Source organism: Balaenoptera musculus, chromosome 3 (assembly GCF_009873245.2).
Source record: "Balaenoptera musculus isolate JJ_BM4_2016_0621 chromosome 3, mBalMus1.pri.v3, whole genome shotgun sequence".
Taxonomy (NCBI): domain Eukaryota; kingdom Metazoa; phylum Chordata; class Mammalia; order Artiodactyla; family Balaenopteridae; genus Balaenoptera; species Balaenoptera musculus.
This window is the reverse complement of record NC_045787.1, coordinates 27,223,990-27,240,840: the sequence shown is the minus strand read 5'-3', so window position 1 is coordinate 27,240,840 and position 16,851 is coordinate 27,223,990. Positions and strand designations below refer to the sequence as shown.

The 16,851-nt window shown below is 40.8% G+C and overlaps 1 pseudogene; it reads left to right on the top strand.

Annotated features, from left to right (window-relative positions):
• The first annotated feature begins 10,979 nt into the window (after positions 1–10,979).
• Positions 10,980–13,673, top strand: LOC118892046 (annotated as a pseudogene).
• The last annotated feature ends 3,178 nt before the right edge of the window (positions 13,674–16,851 follow it).

Here is a 16,851-nt window from a genome sequence, read left to right as displayed (position 1 = left end):
AAGTGCCCCGTATTTTAGCTGATAACCCCAGTTGCTTTGGAATTCCGTGGTCCGGATATCCTATGAAACACACCTTGACTCTTGACTGTTGGAATGAAGTCTGGGGCTCTTGCAGTCTTGACTTTGGCAGCTCTGCCAAATTGTTACCGTTCGCAAGATCTGAACAGGGGCTTCGGGGAGTTCCGCAGGAGGGCTCCTGCATGGCCCCAGCTGCTGGGAATTCCTTATAATGGGAGGCGCACAGCCGGTTCCCAGAAAGTGCAAATGTAACTCAAGTGAGTCAGCGCGTTTTCACATAGGCAGTCTAGGTACATACACAGAGCTTTCTTATAACCCTCTCCTTTGCTCAACGTTCCTGAATAGGATCAGCCACGTGTTACCACCTCTGCTTAAGGTGAGGAAACACTCAAGTAATACTGGCCGAGTCAGCGCCTGGTAGACAGACTTGAGAGCTGACAGGCTCTAAGACCAATAACACCTTTCCTTTTTTATTGGAACATATTGCTTTATTATTCCAATCAGATGTTTCTTTTCAAAAACTGTTGCATTATGTTTTTTTCTAACTATAAAAGTAATATTTGATTATTACAGCAAACTTGGAAAACACAGATAAAAAAGAAAGAGAGAGCGATCAGCAAAGGAAGCAATTCCACAATGCATAATCACTATTGTTGACAGGTAGGCGCATGGCCTTCCACGCTGTGTCCTCTTCATGTATATTAATATATTATGTCGTAGTCAGCTTGGGGTACTAAAACAAAATACCATAGACTGGGTGGCTTAAACAACAGGCATTTCTTTCTCACAGTTCTGGAGGCTGGAAGGTCCAAGATCAAGGTGCTGGGCAGATTTGGTTTTTGATGGGGACCTTCTTACCGTCTTGCACCTTATCCCTGTGTCCTCACGGTGGAGAGAGGAAGCTCTGGTATCTCTTCCTCTTGGGGCTCCACCCTCATGACTTCACCTAAACTTAATTACCTCTCAAAAGCCCCACCTCCTAATACCATCATATTATGCACTAGGACATTAACATATGAAATTGGGGGGTACACACATATTCAGTCCATAATATGTTCTTAGTTTTAAATAAAAAGGGCCAAATCCTCTTCTACACATGCATCCATATACGAGTGATGTAAACATAAATATGTGAATAGTTATATATGTGAAGATAATCATATGTATATATGCTCAAACATATCTCTATATAATATGAACTTAAATGACTTTGAAATTAGGTGGTTCATTTTGGGCATTAACCAAGACTGAAAACTAAGTACAGAAAGAGGGTGAAAAGTACCAAATAAACTCCTGATAAAGTACAAAGAATGGGCAGTGAAGGACACAGGGAAAGTTTCTACCACCGTGAAGGGTGAAACTGTCCTCCATAATGAACTGTTCCTAGTCAAGAATGAGTGTTTGAGAAAAAAAAAAAAAAAGAAGAGTGTTTGGTGAGTGGGGACGGTATAGCTAAAAAGGTCTATCCCTGATGCTTTTCCTCTGAAATATTGACTTACACTAACTACTATTCCCCAACAACTGGCTTCCCCTTTGGACATAGGGACTGGTGAAACATAAACCAGAGTTGATGTTACTGTGAATTCAATAGCACTTAGGACTCAGCTGTAACATGTTCTGTAATCAATGTATCTGTAGATAACTCATGCTTATATATAACCTCTGAACGACTTCTTGTTTTAGAGTTTGGAGGACATTCTTCATTTGCGGAGGTCAATACTATGAAACTGAGAACCTCTTTATCTTATACGGCAGCTAAAATGGTTTATTTTTGCAGACAGTTGTCAAACATGGCAACTTAGGACACAGTCTGATGATGGCCTGGGGCCAGAGTCAGAGATCTTTGCAGAGAGAAGTGTTCCTGTGGATTCAGGCGAGGAGTGACGCATAACCAACATTCAGTCACTGACCTTGCTGCAGGCTCCGTCACATGAAATAGTGGTTTATCATGTTTTCCCATCATATGATGTGGCAGCTCTCAGAGAAACTTCTTTCTCCCACAAAATGAACCTCCAAACACCCAGCTCCCCATGTAAATGCAGCTATTCTGAACTTTGCAACCTGTTCTCCTGCGTGGCTGCAGATCCTGTGAAAAATAACAGGAGAGATCCTGGGGCTGAAGATGATTCACTGGCTCATTTGAAGAGCCCATCTGACCCTGTGGGTCTCCACTGGGTATCCTTTCTTAGTAGGAAACATGGGCATAAGCCACTCAAGTAATATGGCTGTGAAAATCTAGGTCAGTGCTAGCATCATTATATTTGGTTCATTCTAGTTGTATGAATATATGTAAACACTGCATGCACAGTGTTCTCTGTCTTGAGAACAAAGCTTTTTATAGAAGGGTGGTATCTGTATTTCTGATATCTTGCTGGGCAAACTCAGAGACTTATGTGCACATTAAATAGAATGAGAACCTACAACAGAAGCATCTGTCAAAATAGGTTAGCATCTCATACCATTGTGATCTAACATGGTTTGTTCAATGTTAGTCTTGCTTGGGAAGGAAAATATTGGAAAACTTTGTTTAAATCTACCAAACAAGAAAACCAAACCAATACAAAGCAAAACCCCAGCTGGCCAATTCCTTGTACTACTCATTCTTTTTGTAAGAAATGTTTGTCTGGGATATCATTTATGATAATTTCTAAGGCAGAAGTAGTATCAAGTTCCCAAGGAGAAAAAAAAAAAAAAATAGAGAGGTCTAACAGTAGATTCCTAAACAATGGAAGGAAAACCACACTGGTAACCTCGACAGCAGTAACTACTTTGGGCCATGATTTTGACCAGTTGTCATGAGCACTGACAAATTGCATGGAATAGTAAAATGCATCCAAAGCCCAATCTGAAATAAGAATTCACGGTTCTGGGTGGCCAGAGGAAACACATCAGTAAGGCTAATTACTTGGTCTGCGATGTCCTGGGCTATTCTAGACGTGTGACTGCCACCTACTGGCGAACATTATCTTTACTTAGAGGGTCCAGGAATTCTGCAGCCTACCATGTCCATTGTTGAGGACAACTGCGTCGTGCTCTGCTAATGCTGACCTCAATACAAATTCTTTTTCCCATTCTCTTTTATTGTACCTCCCCTTAGTTCTGTTTTTAAAGTAATGCAAAGTCACTCATTTATCTTCTCTAACACCATTTTTCTTCACGTCTCCGTGCCACTAGTTCGAGAGAGCCTAAACTCGGCAAAACCCCTCCTTATCCCAGATACTTTTACTCTATCCCTTTCTATTTCCTGGCAGGGGATGCAAGAGTTCCTTACGAGAGAAGCCCTTGAAAGACAGCTTGGTAAGAGCCGCTGAAACGCTGAGAACAGTGGCACACCCATTACTAAATTAAGAAATTAATTTCTACTATTACCATGATTTCCAAGGTTCAAAAATAATAATGCTGATAATAGCAGCTGTTTGTGGCGAAAATATATGGGAAAAAACTTCATACTTTAAAAAATATTTTTACTTAAGGATGGGCATGTGTATATCCTTATGCTATGGGGGAAAACAAATAAGTCAACATACAGTTGCATTGATACAAAGTAAATATAAGGACACAAAATGACAAGGCAGTGGTGAGGAGAGGTGGCCTATATTGAAGAAAAGCTTATCAAAGATTTTGAAAGATTGTACCAATGTCGGCTCCTTCCAGCAAATTATGTGACTCTCTTTAACAGACTCTCATCAGCATTGAACATTAATAGATTTTTCTAGTCTTGATATGTGAAAATGGCAACTGATTAAGTGGAATTTATTCCACTACTATTAAAGTTAAACATTTTTATATGTTTATTTTCCATATGTAATTTTTCTGACATATGTAAATTGTTCACATTCTTTTCCCATTTATCAACTAGTGTAAAATTTTTCTTTCTTATAGATGCATGCAGACAGCTGTTAGAAGAAGGATATTAATCCTTCATGTTCCATACCTGAGCAAGTATTGTTCTAGGAATCCTACTTATTTAATTTTGTTTGTGACTTTTTTTGGCCACACCGCAGGGCCTGTGGGATCTTAATTCCCCGACCAAGGATCGAACCCGTGCCCCTACAGTGGAAGCATGGAGTCTTAACCACTGCACTGCCAGGGAAGTCCAGTTCGTGATATTTTTGATGTGTAGAAATTCTATACTTTTGTATTTTGTATCCAGAAAATTTAACCTTTCAGATTTCTTTCATTGTTATATAATTTAGAACAAATATTCACTCATATCTTATTTGTGGATGTGTGTGGCTTGCTTTCTAAATATGTAACTCTTTAATCAATCTCTGATTTATTATGACATATGGTAATAGTAAAGATCTAATTAATTTTTTTAAAAATAGCTATTCAGTTGTCCTAATAACATTACAAAAATATTTAGGTCCCTGTATACATTAGGGTTGTTTTCTAGGCTATCTGTTTTGCATTATTGACTTATTTGCCTATTCATTGTCTCAATATCGCATTTATTGTGCACCTAGTATGTCTTAGGCACTGTGCTGGGTGCTGGGAAATTAAATGATGAACAAAACAGACAATGTGCCACACTTGGGGAGGTTATAATGTAAGAGACACAGCAGACATTCATCTAGTAATGATTCCAATATATAATACATGATTGTGATATAAAAGGAGCTGTGAGAACATAATCTGATCTTTTTCTTTTTTGGGGGGGGGGAAGATTCCTAAGGAAATAATCATAAATAAAAACATTAGAAATGCTTTTTTTTTAAACATCTTTATTGTAGTATAATTGCTTTACAATGGTGTGTTAGTCTCTGCTGTATAACAAAGTGAATCAGCTATGCATATACATATATCCCCATATCTCCTCCCTCTTGCGTCTCCCTCCCACACTCCCTATCCCACCCCTCTAGGTGGTCACAAAGCACCGAGCTGATCTCCCTGTGCTATGAGGCTGCTTCCCACTAGCTATCTATTTTACATTTGGTAGTGTATATATGTCCATGCCACTCTCTCACTTCGTCCCAGCTTACCCTTCCCCCTCCCTGTGTCCTCAAGTCCATTCTCTACATCTGCGTCTTTATTCCCATCCTGCCCCTAGGTTCTTCAGAACCTTTTTTTTTTTTTTATTTTCCATATATATGTGTTATCATACGGTATTTGTTTTTCTCTTTCTGACTTACTACACTCTGTATGACAGACTCTAGGTCCATCCACCTCACTACAAATAACCCAGTTTTGTTTCTTTTTATGGCTGAGTAATATTCCATTGTATATATGTGCCACATCTTTTTTATCCATTCATCTGTTGATGGACATTTAGGTTGGTTCCATGTCCTGGCTATTGTAAATAGTGCTGCAATGAATATTGTGGTACATGACTCTTTTTGAATTATGGTTTTCTCAGTGTGTATGCCCAGTAGTGGGATAGCTGGGTCGTATGGTAGTTCTATTTTTAGTTTTGTTTTTTTTTTTTTTTTTTTTAATTTTATTTATTTATTTTTATTTATTTATGGCTGTGTTGGGTCTTCATTTCTGTGCGAGGGCTTTCTGTAGTTGTGGCAAGTGGGGGCCACTCTTCATCACGGTGCGCGGGCCTCTCACTATCGCGGCCTCTCTTGTTGCGGAGCACAGGCTCCAGACGCGCAGGCTCAGCAATTGTGGCTCACGGGCCTAGTTGCTCCGTGGCATGTGGGATCTTCCCAGACCAGGGCTCGAACCCTTGTCCCCTGCATTGGCAGGCAGACTCTCAACCACTGCGCCACCAGGGAAGCCCCCTATTTTTAGTTTTTTAAGGAACCTCCATACTGTTTTCCATAGTGGCTGTATCAATGTACATTTCCACCAACAGTGCAAGAGGGTTCCCTTTTCTCCACACCCTCTCCAGCATTTGTTTGCAGATTTTTTGATGATGGCCATTCTGACCGGTGTGAGGTGATACCTCACTGTACTTTTGATTTGCATAGAAATGCTTTTTGAATTAAGTTGTTCATCAAGAAGTTATTTGTAATAGAAAAAAATTAGAATAGATTTAGAATATCTAACTGTAGAGTATTGAGAAAACAATTAAAAAGTTAAATTATGATTCTGTTATAAAAGGCAAATGCTTGGTAAATAGAATAAGCAACAAGGGTCTGTTGTACAGCAGAGGGAATATAGTCAATATTTTATAATAACTTTAAATGGAGTATAATGTATAAAGATTTTGAATCACTATGTTGTACACCTGAAACTAATATTGTAAATCAATTATATTTCAATTTTTAAAAATGTTTGATAAAGTGGAAAATGTTAGAAACAACACAGTACGTGCAGTTTACAGTCTGTATGCGAAACAAACATACCTCTACTTAGAAAAATATCTGAGTACAATGTATGGAGATATTAGAACGGCTTTGTTGGGGCGAGGAGATTTTGGGTGGCATTTCCCCTTGCTTTTGTCTATTTGCTAAATTTTCTTTACTATGTCTTTTAAATAAATATGTTCTCCTCCTGCCTACTTCTAGACCAGTTCATGAAAATAAAAAAATAAACATACTGCTGTCAGGTTCTTAATTAAAGGCAATTTGCAATGGAGGAGAACTTTTTAAAAGTACGTAGAAATGATGTATATATTATGTATAAATATTCATAAATCTATAGACCTGAATGGAGCCAAAATATTGTGCGACCCTAACAATCACCAGATGCAGATATGAATTTGCATTTCAAAACCCCCCAAATGCTGGAAGAGCACAGAGGTGGGCAGAGATGCCCTGGAATAATTTCCAGGAAGATCGACGATGAAAAAGGACGTTTTAGAAATTCAGTCATCCCAGTAGATCTACATCTCCGTCGTCAACTTTATTATTGAGTCCCCACTGGGCACAAGGGCTTATATCCTCTGGAAATTGTCCAGCCTGGCAGCACTGGTGCTGAATCCCTCTTCATGGTGTGTCCTGTGTGCGCCCCTGCAGTCCAGGCACACGTGAGAGGGGCTGCATAAACATGGGCAGTTGGAATTGCAGAGGTTGGAAGACACGCACAAATTCAGGCCCTAAAGTGTTAATAGGTTTCAATAGTGATCCAACTGGCCCCTGTCTGCTCCTCTCTGCGTGCATTTTTTTTTAAGTTTCAAGATTTTATAAAATCTCAGAAAAGCTGCTTTGGCTCCTGCAAGTCCCTTCCTAAAGGTGAAAGATCACCTATCCCACCCATGGAAAAAATATATTCATGCACATGAAGAAGACAGAAGGCATCATTTTGCCCGGGACCCTTATGAAGACCAAAAAAACCTCCAAATAATTCCTGGTTGAGGAGGCTAGATAGTATCTTTATCAACAAGCCTGGAAGAACCATGCTTTGAGCCGAGCTACCCAGGTTTCAGTGCTGGATTTGGCTACTGTATCAGTTAATGTCCTAGCAGGATATTGCTGGCACATTCAGTCTAGGTACTTGGAGGAAAGTTTTATAAAAGGACAACAGAGTAGTGTGATGGGTCACTTTGCCAGCCCGAAGGCTGAAGGGAGGAGAAGAGAGAGCAGTCACAGAGAGAGAGATGGAGAGAGATGGGGAGAGATGGGGAGAGATGGGGAGAGATGGGGAGAGATGGGGAGAGATGGAGAGAGATGGGGAGAGATGGGGAGAGATGGGGAGAGATGGGGAGAGATGGAGAGAGATGGGGAGAGATGGAGATGGCAAGAGGAGAGGGAGAGAGAGAGGGAAAAAGAGCACAAGAAGTGTGTGGAGGAGGGATGCAGCCAGCCCTCTTTCTTCCCTCTTTCTGACCTCCTGGCACTGTGTCCCATGGTTGGAACCCAACTATGCAGCCAGAGGCCCAGGGGGCCTGTTGGGGCAGAGCCAGAGGTCTCCTCTTGGGGCACAGAGGAAGGTGGAGGAAGAGGGGTCTGTTGGACAAACTGAAGACAAGCAGGTCAAATGCTTTTCAGAGATAAAGAAAAATAAGGTGGGCTCTGTCTTCTGGGAAGTAATGACTACAAAGCATGACTTTTATTTATTTATTTATTTAATTTTCTTTTTAATTTTTTTAAACATTTTTATTGGAGTATAATTGCTTTACAATGGTCTGTTAGTTTCTGCTGTATAACAAAGTGAATCAGTTACACATATACATATATCCCCATATCTCTTCCCTCTTGCGTCTCCCTCCCTCCCACCCTCCCTATCCCACCCCTCTAGGTGGTCACAAAGCACCGAGCTGATCTCCCTGTGCTATGCTGCTGCTTCCCACTAGCTATCTATTTTACGTTTGGTAGTGTATATATGTCCATGCCACTCGCTCACTTTGTCACAGCTTACCCTTCCCCTTCCCCATATCCTCAAGTCCATTCTCTAGTAGGTCTGCATCTTTATTTCCATCTTGCCCCTAGGTTCTTCATGACCATTTTTTTTTTTTTTTTTTTTCATATATATGTGTTAGCATACGGTATTTGTTTTTCTCTTTCTGACTTACTTCACTCTGTATGACAGACTCTAGGTCCATCCACCTCACTACAAATAACTCAATTTCCTTTCTTTTTATGGCTGAGTAATATTCCATTGTATATATGTGCCACATCTTCTTTATCCATTCATCTGTCGATGGACACTTAGGTTGTAAAGCATGAATTTTAAAAACTGGAAACGGGAAAAGATTCTCATTAAATGTGGAAATTAACGTGAAAATTGTGTTTGTCTATAGAGTCTGCATTTTTCTGCAGACACACACATGACACACTTACAGGTAGTCTATATACTGGTTCTGCCTAGAGAATTACAGGGGACAGTGATCGATACACTCAGGAAACAGGCTATGAGACAGTAAGTGGCTACATCTAGGCCTACTTCCTGCCCCTGAGACGTTTTCATAATAACCCAAAACTTTCGGAAAACACAAAGGACAATTTGAAATTTAACTGTTTATCATCAGCTGTCTGGGAAAATATGCCCCCAAAAGTGCAACCCCAAATATATCTGAACCTATTCTCCAATTCAGTATCACTCAGGGAATCTATGGGATCCTTGTAAAAGCACTCAGTCCAGACACCTTAAGATGCCAAGCACACCTTACCAGGCATCTGCATACCAGCCATATACAATCCGTAAGACCATCTTGCATGTATTTAGCTCTTTTTTGTTTTTAATTTTTATTTATTTATACTTATTTTTGGCTGTGTTGGGTCTTCGTTTCTGTGCGAGGGCTTTCTCTAGTTGTGGCGAGCGGGGGCCACTCTTCATTGCGGTGCGCGGGCCTCTCACTGTCGCGGCCTCTCTTGTTGCGGAGCACAAGCTCCAGACACGCAGGTTCAGTAGTTGTGGCTCACGGGCCTAGTTGCTCCGCGGCATGTGGGATCTTCCCAGACCAGAGCTCGAACCCGTGTGCCCTGCATTGGCAGGCGGATTCTCAACCACTGCGCCACCAGGGAAACCCCCTGTATTTAGCTCTTTACAGTCTCCAAAGAGGTTTAAGAGCACACTGGTACCCAGTCATATTCCTTTGCTATTTTAGGAGGCAGGGACACGATTGTCTAATTTGTTTCTCTAACCCATTGCTCAGTAAACACAAAGTGCCCAGCTTACAGCTGAGTAAATGTTTGCCAGGTTGAATTGACCTAAAAATCTCTGACAGACAGAGGAAAGCTGATAAGTTGAGCATGCAAAGCTTTGGTTTCTTCTCTGTGATGAAGTAACTCTAAACAGAGGAATGGAGACTTCTAGTTTTGCGAGCCAGACCCAAAAAGGAAAAGTCTGCAAGAACTAACCTCTGATTCTGTGGAGCACAGAATAGTGGGCCCAGGGAGAAGGATTGGCCTTGGGGTGGGGGTAGTGACTATAAGGGTGACAGTGAGGGGCTTTGGGGTTCTTCTCATGTTCTTTTCTTGTAATGGGTGCTGATTATATGGGTGCTGTTCAGTTTGTGAAAATTCATAGAGTCATACACTTACGCGCACTTTTCTGTAAATGTATTTGATGTCCAAAAAGTTTACATAATAGCAATCCTTTACAATAGCAATCCAACTTCAAATAATAGAACCTCTGAATAACCTGAAGTTGTGTTTACCTTTGAACTTTAGTTAATTAATTGAGAGCCTGGGATTCAGATCAGGTGGCTTGGGTTGGAATCCTGGCCGGGCCACTCCCTAATGGGAGGTCTTGGCTATGTTACATAACATCTCTAAGATTCTGTTTTCTCATGCGTAGAGTAGGCAGATAATGATACCAACATGACTGAAGTGTCAAGAACACAGTCATTTCTCAACAAATGGTTGCCAGTCCTCTCAGAGTTGCTGTAAAATCTCAGTTGCATACAAATGCTGTAAAATCTCAGTTTGCATACAAATCTCAGTTGCTGAATTTAGATGTGCAAGAACTTCAACTTTCTTTCTGCTTCTATACCTGGTCTTATTTTATTTTATTTTTTTTAAATTCTTACTCCTTTGGGTAGCAGAAACAATCTCTGTCATTTCAGTTTTCGTGCCCTCACCCTGGGATTATGTCTGAGATTCAGGTGACATCTATATTTCTCCACACTGTATCTGCTCTGCTGTTCTCACTCCCACCTGATGTGGGGTGGTGTCCCCACAGATTCTGTCAGGCTCTTTCGAGTTCTCTTAGCTGCTCCTGTGCTCCTCCGGGGAACATGGGGTTATTGTACCGCGCCTGTTCCTTGCCAAGGTGATAGCGCTATGTGAGGCTGTCTCAGGCTGTCAGTCTAGATATGTGCACATTTTCTACTCTTGACCCACCAGCACCGTATCTAAGAAAGTGGTTTGTCTTCCCCCAGCCCTGCCCCTGCCTAACCTGCCTAGCCAATGGAAGGAGCAGGTCACAGTGACCCTTGTGTTAGCAGAATGGCGAAGCTGGTGTAACACAGGGATTCTGAAAACCAAGAGAAGTTTATTTCTCTCTCTCCCATGTAATGATCTGGGCCGTAAGGGCTGTTGGGCAACCTGCTTCGTGACATCATTCGGGGAACGAGGCTCCTTCCAATTGATTATTCTACCACCCCTTAAAATATGTATTTCTTCCTCTCCATGGTCAAAGTCAGACTCAGCCATATTCATGTTCCAGATCACAGGTTGGAGAAGAAGTTCAAGCAAGTCATCCCTTTTAAGCAGGTGAGGCAGAAGTTACTCAGAACGTTTCCCCTCACAATCTTTTGATGAGAGCTTATCTCACGACCACCCCACAGGCTTCTCCAAGTCTTCCTTCCAACTATGCTCTGTACTGTCTTTCTGGTAGATAGAGCACCTTCATCATTCCCAGTGGTGTTTATTTTCCCTTTTCCATTACTTGGTGTCCATGGAGAACTTGGCCTGCTCCTTAATTGGCTTTGAGAGTGAGAAGATAATGGAAACTATGGAAGTAGAATCAACAAGACTTGACAACCAATTATAAATAGTTGGTGACTATTTTAGATTCCACGCATAAGTGAGTTCATATTTGTCTTCTGTGTCTGCCTTACTTCACTCAGCATACACCAGCCCCAGGTTTAGCCATGTTGTTGAAATGGCAGGATTTCCTTCTTTTTAAAGGCTGAATAACATTTTATTGTATATATGCATTATATCTTCTTTAACCATTCATCTCTTGATGGACATTTAGGTTGTTTTCATATTTTGTTTATTGTGAATAATGCTGCAATGAACTAAAATAGTCAAACTCATAGAAGCAGGGGGTAGTGGGAGGAGGAAATGGGGAGATGTTGGTCAAAGGGCACAAAGTTTCTGTTATGCAAGATGAATAAGTGCTGGACATACTAATGTACAGCAATGTGACTATCGTTAACAATATTGTATTGTATACTTTAAATTTGCTAAGAGGATGGGTCTTAAGTTTCTCATCACACACACACACACAAAAGAAGGAAAATGGTAACTATGTGGGGTGATGGATCTGTTAATTAACTTGATTGTGGTGATTGTATGTATATCAAATATCAAGTTGTACATCTTAATTATATATAATTTTTATCTATCAGTTATATATCAATAAAGCCAGAAAAATGGTTGGTAAAACAGAAGGAGGAATTGAAGTTGTTTTTTTGTTGTTGTTGTTGTTGTTTTTAATGTTGAGCCTGGAGTGACATGAGCTGATATGGGAAATACCAGAAGAGGAACAGATTTAATGAGAATTAAAAAAAATAATAATCAAAATAATGATAATAACAATGTCTGGCATACATTATGTACTGAGAATTTTGAATTTCTTACTCCATTCAATCTTCAAAACCCACTTACTTATTTACAGTCCTCCCTCGGTATCTGTGAACCCTCGTGGATACCAAAATCTGTGGATGCTCAAGTCCCTTGCAGTTGGCCCTCTGTACCCATGAGTTCCACATCCGAGGATACAAAGGGCCAACTGTACGTGTTTTCCTAATTTAAGGATGAGGAACCTGGGGGCACAGTGAGTTAACGCAAATTGCCTAAGGTCATGTGGCTTGAAGCAGCAGCGCAGAAAGTGCATCTTGGCCCTGGAAATCCAGAGCCTCTGCATGTAATCCCTGTGCTATCCTGTAACCCCTTCTATACTGAGAAGAATCTGATTTTAGAATTAGGGATGACTTATGTCTGGGAAGCTGGGAAAATTCAATGCCTAGGAGAGATGATGGCTGAGGGTGTCTCAACAATCGAGGGCTGGAATCATCTGGAAGCCTCTATTCATCTTTCCTTCATTGATGTTGACTGCTTGCTGGGACCTAAGCTGGACTGTCAACTGTTGCACCCACTGGTCTTTGTATGTGGGCTGGGCTTTCTCACAGCATGGCCACCTTAGATGATGTGGATATTTTTTATGGCAGCTTATGGAGAAAGTGTTTTATGTAACTTTGGCCTAACCAGCAAGCTGCATGGAAGCTGCATCACTTTTCTGAAAGGTATGGTAGTATTAAAATAGGTCCACCAATATTTTGATACTCCTTCCTTCAAAGAGTGGCACCTAGGCTGCCACTGCCGTGACTCGGACTGCAGACCAGCACCCCCGGGCTGACAACTCCGCCGCTATGAAGACGTGAAGGAGTACAGCAACAGAGAGGAATTCGCAGAGGGATCCAAGATCAACGGGAGCAAGCATCAGCAGGGTGACGCTAAAATGGTTATTAGAGGCTGGAGCTGGGATACAAGCAAGAAAGATCTGACTGAATATCTGTCTCGATTTGGAGAAGTTGTAGACTGCACAATTAAAACAGATCCAGTCGCTGGAAGATCAAGAGGATTTAGATCTGTGCTTTTCAGAGATGGTGATATTGTTGATAAGACACTGGAACTGAAAGAACACAAGCTGGATGGCAAACTCATAGATGTTAAAAGGGCCAAAGCTTTAAAAGGGAAGGAACCCTCCAAAAAGGTTTTAGTAGGTGGATTGAGCCCAGATACTTTGGGAAAACAAATTAAAGAATATTTTGGAGCCTTTGGAGAGATTGAAAATATTGAACTTCCACAGATACAAAAACAAATGAAAGAAGAGGATTTTGTTTTATTACATATACAGCTGAAGAACCAGTAAACTGTTAGAAAGCAGATATCATCAAACTGGTTCTGGGAAGTGTGAAATCAAAGGGGCACAACCCAAGACATAGGCAGCAACAGAAGCAACAAAAAGGAGGATGAGGTGCTGCAGCTGGTGGACGAGGTGGTACTAGGGGTCGTGGCCGAGGCCGACACAGCGTTTGTGGCAAGGCATCCCGAGGGGGTGGCAGTCACCAAAATAATTACCAGCCATACTAAAGGGGGATGTTGGAGAAAACAGGCAGAGATTGCTAAAGTAACCCATCCTGCAGGACGACATTGAAGATTGGTCTTCTGTTGATCTAAGATGATTATTTTGTAACTTTCTAGTGTACAAGACAAAACTGTGTCCAACTGTGTATGGCTACCAATTAGTTTTCTTTGTTTTTACTTTGTCTTTTGCTATCTGTGTTACGACTCGATGGGGATTTATGTTTATACAAATTTTGTTTGTATGATTTCATGTTAAACCTCAAATAAATGCTTCCTTATGTGATTGTTTTTCTGCGTCAGGTACTAAAGAACTCTGTAAAAGTGTAATTTTAAATAAGCAATAATTAAGGCACAGTTTGTTTTGTAGGGATTGTTGGTCCATAGGGAGAAATTGTGGTGCTTTATGAATAGCCAGCTACAGTGTCTACCCTGTTCCCCTCTTTTGTTAGGTGTATTCCATGCTTTAAGGCTTCATTTCCCTGTTAACTGAGGCTTCCATCATACCTTTAAGTAATGTTGTTTCCTCTCTGTATATCTGGAGACTTTGTCACGAAAGTTTCCGTGGTGTAGTTATAGCGTTCTGATTAGTGGAAGCCTTCTAGTGGACCATAAGTCTTCTGGTTTTATTTTGAAAAGTAACTTTTTCTTTTTAATTTATTTTTATTTTTTTAATTTTTGGTTGCATTGGGTCTTCGTTGCTGCGCATGGACTTTCTCTAGTTGCAGCGAACGGGGGCTACTCTTCGTTGCGGTGCATGGGCTTCTCATTGCGGTGGCTTCTCTTGTTGCGGAGCACGGGCTCTAGGCATGCGGGCTTCAGTAGTTGTGGCACGTGGGCTCAGTAGTTGTGGCTTGTGGGCTCTAGAAAGCAGGCTCAGTAGTTATGGCACATGGGTTTAGTTGCTCCGCAGCACAAGGGATCTTCTCGGACCAGGGCTCGAACCCGTGTCCCCTGCATTGGCATGTGGATTCTTAACCACTGCGCCACCAGGGAAGTCCGAAAAGTAACTTTTTAATGGCACAAAGCATGCTGTTAGCTCCTTTGATGAATAGAAAATATTTTACTTCGTTCTTGTCTCTGGAAAGGCGTTTGTTATGATTTGCTGTATTCAGTGGTCTGCTAGAAAGATCTTTGGCTAATCGTAATACCATAACTTTGTTCTCTTGATTAAAATGTCCACATACACCCAGGGGAAAAACACTTAAACTGTGTTATAGGAGCTACAGTTTAAGAATATCAGATGTAGTTACATTTAACACAAGGATTTTGGCAAATAAGTATGAAGTTATTAAAGTTTGAACAAAAGTTAGATTAAAATATTTGAAGTAGTGGCTGAGTAGCTAAATTGTATACTATTCTGTATTGGTATTCTATTGTATTCTAGTATTGGTATTATGTCACAGCAAGCACCAAACTGAGCAATATATTTTCTGTTGGGACATTGTTAGGAAGCTATACTGGTTGTTAACTGTGATGTGGTGTGAGTTCTTGGAAAAAGTCATGGTAGCAGGTATCATCATTTTTAGTGCAGTTAGTGCATGAGCTCAGTAGTTAAGCATATCCATATTCAGACATAAGAAGGAATAGTGGGCAAAGGTATTCCTTAAATCTTATGTAAATGCAAATCTAAGTGTGACCAAGTCATGTCATTACAACAGATCTTCCTAGTGCATTAAAAAGAAAAACGGTTCAGCTCTAGATTTTGGAGGATGTCCTGGGTAAATTTAAGGTTTGAATTTTACATTCAGTGTAGTTATTGAATTTAAGGTTTTTGTCTTTTTTTCTGTGGTTCCATGCTAGCCATTAGGATTGGCATACATATTCACATGTGGAATAGTTGACCTCACCTTCAACCAAGTGCAAATTTTTTTATACTAATGAACCTGCCTTTATTTGTTTTATTTGGTGCCTGCAACTTTCTTTGTTCCAATGATGTTTGTACTTGCTGGGCTATCAAGTTACCATGCTTTTGGGCTTGTTTTGCTCCTGTTTTGCCATTTGACCTTACACCTAGGCCAAGTACCAATTCTGGCTATTGCAAGGGATTGTTTAGTTCTTTCAGCATGCAACCTTAGGGAACAGAAAGGAGATTTTCACTTTAAGTTATGTTGTCAAAGTCAGTAGGTGCAGTGTCTTTAGGGCAGTGAATCCTGTAAGTTCAAATTTATGATTAAGTGACAAGTTGACATTGAGATTGTCCTTTCCCTGATCAAAAATGAATAAAGGCTTTTTAAACAAACAAACAAACAAACAAACAAAAATTGGCACCTAATTTCCCTCCCTTGAGTGTGGAATGTACTTAGTGACTGACCTCTAATGGATAGAATATTGTAGAAGTGATGGTGTGTGTGTGATTTTCGAGATTAGGACACAAAGGCATTGGGCCTTCTTCCTTGCTCTCTCTCGAATCACTTGCTCTGGGGGAAGCCAGCTACCGTGATACTCAAGCAATCCTATGGAGAGACTCACATGGCAAGAAAATGAGGCCTCCTGCCAGCCAGCCATGTGAGTGAGACATCTTGGAAGCAGGTCTTCCAACCCTAGTCAAGTCTTCAAATGACTATATCCCCTGCTGATATCTTGACTGAAACCTCATAAAAGACCCTGAAACAAAAATCACCAGTTAAGCCACTCCCAAATTCCTGACCCATAGAGACTATGGATAATAAATCTTGGTTACCTTAAGTCACTGATTTTGGGGATAATTTCTTGTGAAGCGATAGGTGACTGATATACCAAGCCTCAGAGGTCATGGAACGTCATTTGCTGCATTCTATTGGTTAAGGGCTCAGATTCAAGGGGAGCGGCACTGACCTAGGCACTCAGTGGGAAGAGGGTCAAAATGTTTGCAGACATGGTTTAAACTGCCATAGAATGTTTAGTGTACCTGCAAAATATAATTGGGGAGACAGCCACCAAATACCTAGAAATGCAAGTCCTTTGCAGCACATGTAACATTTGTAATTAAATAATCATTTGTGTAATTTCTGGATAGATTTCTGTTGTCCTACCGGAATGTGGATTTGCATCTGTTTTGTTCATTCCTATCCCCAGAGCCTTGCGCAGTGCTTAACGGATACTACATGCTCACAAGGTCTCTGTTGAACAAATGTACAGATCTTTAGGTGATCAGGATGTTATGAACGTATATATCTGGCCCTGGAAGTGCTTTTGTTTTTTGAAT